Source organism: Triticum aestivum, chromosome 3A (assembly GCF_018294505.1).
Source record: "Triticum aestivum cultivar Chinese Spring chromosome 3A, IWGSC CS RefSeq v2.1, whole genome shotgun sequence".
NCBI classification, from domain to species: domain Eukaryota; kingdom Viridiplantae; phylum Streptophyta; class Magnoliopsida; order Poales; family Poaceae; genus Triticum; species Triticum aestivum.
The window spans coordinates 711,447,308-711,453,569 of NC_057800.1; positions in this window are offsets into that span (position 1 = coordinate 711,447,308).

Below are 6,262 nucleotides of genomic sequence, written 5' to 3' on the forward strand. Positions count from 1 at the left end.
GCCCGCTGATTGTTGGTCGCTTTTTGTTCCATTACATATTCTCTATTGGTGTGCACCCCAGCCCAACCCCGTCAACTCCCGTCACTTCTATTGGTCTTTATTATGTTGTTGTTGCACTGGGCCTTGTTCTTACAAGAAATTTTGCCAAGATCGTGAATAAAGAGATTGAAAAGTAGCTTGAAGCATCTATAGATGGGATGCGAGAATACTTGCACCGGGCACGCATCCTTGAGACGTCCTCCTCAGTGCTCTCACGCGCATGCCATACTAGGCCAGTCCATTAGGCATCTCGACCGGATTGCTCGACTGGTCTCCTTGCTTGCTCGCTAGCCCGGTTGACCGTCGACAAATTGACCGGCAAGATGACCGTTGACCATTGATTTTTTTAAGTCACAGACTTGCAAAAGTACAGAAAATTGTAAAAAAATTCATGAATTGGTTTTTTAATATTTTTTCATGATTTATAAAATAGTGCATACGTATTTGAAAATTTACCGGATTCTGAACTTGAAAAAATCATGAATTTGGACAAAATTCTAGAAAAAAGATCATCGACTTGAAAGAAGTTCAGGCTTTTGAGGTTTTAATTTTTACTCCCTAAACTAATATAAGAGCGTTTAGATTGTTAATCTAAACACTTATATTAGTTTAAATCAAGCTGCAATTTTGCAGGCAGTTGCTCGAGCAGGAATTTCTTCTTGCCTGGTCATAATGTGAACGCTCTTGACATGCTTAAAATCCAACGCAGCGGTCCAACAGTGGCCAATCTGGCTTGTACCAAGGTGGCACGTACCGTAGTACTCCCACTGTAAAGTGATCTAAAAGATCTTATATTACTTTACATAGGGAGTACTATTAAAGAAATAGTGTTTTTTACTTTGACAATCCATATTTGTACATGTCTTATTTAAATCCTGGAATGCCAACAGAACTGCAATGTGATTTTGGCCTTGGTTACTTATGTGCATGAGCACATAGGATCAATAGTTACTTTTGCTTCCCACGTACGTACAAGGTCTTTGTATTTTTCGAAAAGATAAGGTCTCATATAATTTGGTACAGATTAGCAAGCAACCCACTACTACAGTAACATGTGTACCTTCTCTGAAGTTGGATTAACTCTGTTTTCTTATTCTGTCATTTAACTGAGCCATTTACATGTGGGCATTGCTGGTAGCACGAGTTACAAATTTCGTCGACATGGACTCCATCATGTGTGCCTTTCAACTCCGGTGCAACTTCCTTCCCAACCAATACAGTCGAGCACACTGTGTTTGCCTTGCCGCTTGATCCGTCTTTGTTCTGCAATGAGCTGAAGCTCCTGTCTGCCACACATGTCTGAATTCTCGACTTGCTCCGCCAATTCAAGAACCATTAGGTTCGTATGGCGGCCCTGCATTTTTTAGTTATGAACCGTTAGTTATTATAGCATCTATAGCCAGACTTGGCAAATCCAACCCCTCAAACGTCCGCGGACGCGTCCGAACATGTCCGCGGACAATAACCAGTCACGCCTCAAATAATGCATTTCACATCTGGATACTTCAAATTAAAAACCTTAAATTCATATTATTGTATGGAACGCAACGATCTTTGAGCGGAGCTTCGTCCGGTTCCGCTCCCCGCTCGCCCGGCTCCGCCCTGGTGGCCGGCTGCGTCCCTCGGAGTGTTGGTCTGGTCGTCGGCAAGGTAAAATAGGGCATGGGACACGAGCCGACTCATGGGACTCAAGACACCGCTGTCTCCCATGCCCTTCGACAAGGCAATGACGCCAAAAGACGCCGCCATCGTCCACCATGACTGTAGTCGAGGCTCGGTTTTCACCGGAAGTCTTGCCGCTCCAAACTCGCCACCGGACAGATCTGACGCCAGATCCACCGCCGCCTCCTGGCCAGCCACCACCAACAGGCCAGCACACAGCAGAGCGGCCGCCACCGCGACATCGGGCAAAGCCCCAACCTGGATGCCCGACCCAGATCAGGAGCCCCAGATCCAAGCCGCCAAGTAGGTCGTAGGCCACACCGTCGCCACACACGGTGCGCCCGCAACGCTAGGCCAACCGGATCGCCGTGCTTTGCCCGTCCCGCGGCGGTGGCCGCCGCCGTCCGCAACTCCTCTGCCGCGCGCGGAGCTCTCACACGCCAGCGCCACCACAAGGGAATCGTTGCCCCGCCGCCACCTTCCTCAGGGCCGCCTGGCCGTTGCCAGGGAGACCCCTCTGGCGGCGGTGAGACTAGGAGGGGAGGGGGAGGAGTCGCGGCGGCTAGGGTTTTTTCTCCCCAGAGCCGCCAGGAAGACGACGCGGGGGGCAGCTTATTTGTGTTCTGCATGTCCTAATGGCCTTATCTGGCCATGTACTTCATGTTCCAAGAAAATTGCAATGTGAATTTGGCCTAGGTTACTTATGAATGGTGCATAGGTGGTACAGAGTAGCAAAGTAATTCACTTACTGTAGCATATAATGTTCCATTTTTCTATACTTGAATGAAGTCTGTTTTGTTTCTGGAACAGTTAACTGAGATTATTCACATGAAGTCCTTCCATATGGCTTTGCAGGTAGCAGGAGAGCTAATAAATTTCGTCGACATGGATGGACTCCGTGCTAGAGCCTCCTACCTCCGTCCAGTTTCCGATCCAACCAACAAAGTCAAGAGCACAGTGTCTGCGTTCGCCTTGCCGTCTGATCCGTCTTCCTTCAGCAACGAGATGAAGATCTCAATCTGTCCACTCATGTCTGAATCTTCCTCTTGCTTCCGTCCAACGATTCAAGAACCATTTAAGTTTGTTTCTTCGAGCCGATCATCTATGTACTGCTGGTGCCATCTAATCAAGTTGAAGGTGCTCGAGATTGGATGGTACTGTAGTCGTCTTGATGAAAGCATGGGAAAAACTTTGGCGAAATCCCTAAGTAATCTGCATAGGTTGGAAAGTCTACGTATTAATGCACATGGACGCATCCATTTCTTGCAGGAAGGCTGGATACCCCCTCCACAGCTCCGTAAATTAGTGTCTTACATATATGGCAGTGTCGCGTTCGACACACTGCCTTCATTTATTAGCCCGACATTGCTTCCTCTCCTCTCCTACCTGGTGATAACGGTGTATGAACTGCAACCAGAGGACATTCAGCTTCTTGGGATGCTGCCCACTCTTCGTTATCTCTATTTCAGAGGGGTCATCACCAAGAGCATATCAATGGAGGATGCCACAATAATTTCCGGCCCTAATTTTTCCAGTTCCTGCTTCAGTTCCGCAGCGAAGTTGTTCCTTACATCTGATGCCTTCCCATGTGCGACCAAGTTATCCTTCGATGGTATTCCTGTGATGCCGTCAGCATTCCCTCGAGGAGCCGCCCCAAGGCTTAAACACCTTGAGTTTTCCTTCCGAGCTAAGTGGATCACCCATGACGACGTGGATTTGGGCATGGGGCACCTCCCTTCCCTCCAGACCGTCAGGGTCCAGCTTCACACTTTTAAATCCAGCATTTTGGAGGTGAAGAAAACACAGGCTGCGCTGAAGGCTGCAGCGAGGGACCATCCCAACCGCCCGGACATTAGTATCCGAAATGGTACTACACAACTGCACCTCGAGGCATCATGCATGCGCTTCTTCCCATCCCTGTGCTGTGATCCACGACATGGCAAATTAAAATGCTCATTCCTCTCTCTATTTCTCATTCTGCGCGCATTCTTGTGTTTGCCGCCGATTGTTCAGATTTTTTTTTTCATCCAGGAATTGTTTTGTTTCAAATCAAGGGCTCGAGTCATCAAAATCCTGCACACAGGTACCATTCTACAACATCTTCTTTACCATGTTTTATTCTGCTAGCAAGTTCAATTGGCCCTTCGATCCTAAAGCCCAAGGGCCTACCTGGCCATCTATTTCAAATTCCAACAAGCAATGTGAATTTCACCTTTTTTGGTTACTTATGTGCATAGGTGTTACAGATTAACAAAGCTATGCACTACTCCCTCCGTTCCTAAATACTTGTCTTTCTAGGCATTTCAACAAGTGACTACATACGAAGCAAAATGAGTGAATCTACACTCTAAAATATGTCTACATACATCCGTATGTAGTAGTCATTTGAAATGTCTAGAAAGACAAATATTTAGGAACGGAGGGAGTAGTACTGTAGCCATAATGTTCCATTTTTCTGTACTTGAATGAACTCTGTTTTGTTTCTAGAACATTCAACTAAGATATTCACATGCAATCCTTCCATATGGCGTTGCAGTTAGGTAGCAGAAGAGCCAATATATTTCGTCGACATGGTTGCACTCCGAGCGAGAGCCTCATACTTCCGTTCCGTCCAGTTTCCGATCCAACCAAGAAAGTCAAGAGCACAGCGTCTGCGTTTGCCTTGCCGTCTGATCCGTCTTCCTTCAGCAAGGAGATGAAGCTCTCAATCTGTCCACTCACGTCTGAATCTTCTTCCTTATTCCGTCCAACTATTCAAGAACCATTTAAGTTTCTACCTTCCTTCGAATAGATCAGGATTTTAATTATGTACTGCCGGCTTGTTTATCTACTAGAATCACTCGCTGCTTTGCTTTGTTCCTAGCAGCTAGCTGCACACTCATTTTTACTCGAGAGTTGTCAACATTCAGTTCGTGAAATCGTCTGAAATTTCTGTATGTCTGTATCTCTTTGCTCCTTGTTTTCTCTGTTTTGTGATGCTAGTTGTTTCAATGTACCAGCCAGCTTACAATATGTATCATCGTCTTTTTCTTTGAGTGGAAGTTGGACTTACTATTGCATCTGAACATTTTTCAGACTATATAGGGGTTGGAGGAATGTACACAGTACTTCTTATAAAGTTTTCTATCCTGGAGTTGTTGCGAACAACGTCCACCTTGGGTCGTACACGTACTGCCCCAATGTTACCTGAACTTGTGAACGACCGGGAAGCAGAGGGGGAAGGAGTGAACGACGGCGACCTCGGCATTTTACACCGGGTCGAGGGAAGGCAGGTGGGCAGCTGTGAGGAATGCCTGCGATTGGCTGGACGCCCCTGTAGAACAGGGGGAGGAAGATGTTCAAGTCTACTTGGTTAGTGCTGCAACTAAAAAAAAATCTCCCTATTTCTAGTGTTTCTAGGGTTCCTATCCACATATTATTTACTTTAGAATTAATAAATTCTTACATCTTTTTTTAAAGGTCCTTGTTACATCTTAAGCAACAGATAGTTTAGATCTAATAGTATCGTCTCAGTGTTGAGTACTCCAGATTAGCAAGCAACTCTGTTTTCTGTACTTCAATTGTTACTCTGTTTTCTTGCTGGAACATTCAAGGGAGCAATTCACATGCCTGTACTTGCACATGGCATTCTACTTGCGATATTTTTTCCATCTGCAACATTTAACTGAACCACTTGTATGAATGTGCTTCCACATGGCATTCTAGGTAGCAGGAGGTAACATATTTCGCTGATATGGAACCGATCGATCGTTTGAGAGCACACAGTTCCCTCTGCTACTTCCATTGCAACCAAGACGGTCAACATTTCTCCGGTGCCGTTTGATCGTCTTACTTGTGCAGAGGCATAAAGTTCTCATAGTCTCAAGTTTGTGGAGCATTTTGCACACGGTGAACCATTGCTTAATGATGCACCACTGGCTAGTTTGGCTGCTTTCATTATTTGTTATTTTGCTTTGTTTGAAAACGGCATTCAGGCTCATGTTTATTCCAGAGTTTTAAATTAAAATGTCGCTTTTCGGTTTGTGCAATTATTCCGAAGTTTACCTTCTATTTTGTCATGTTGGTTCGGTCAATATACTGTACTCCCTCCGTTCCAAAATGTAGTGCTTCCTCTATTCCCGTGCTTCAATTTTGACCATAAATTTAACCAACGAGACCGACTGCGGCGGGAACAAAAATTATACCAGTGAATTCTTATTCAAAAGAAGAGTTTGACACGAGAAATAAAAAAAACAACGATGGTTGTCATGTTATTATCTCTCTACGCGTCAGGGGAAATAAACATGCGGGCGTGCTAGTGTACTAAGTACACAAATAAAATATAGGGAAACTTATACTTTATTAATCTCTCATCGGAGAAACAAATTACATGATCCCTTTACATAAGCGCTCCATGGCCTGCTAGCGCGGCCGATATGACTTGGGCGATTGTGAAGTTCTGCTTCACGGGGCCTCGGAAGGCTCCTGATTAATTACGTCCGCGAGTCGAAGTTGCGGACCACCTTCGATTAAGCTACTGCAACGGTCGTCGTCTTTAAGTCTCGTCTTCTCCAAGTGCTCG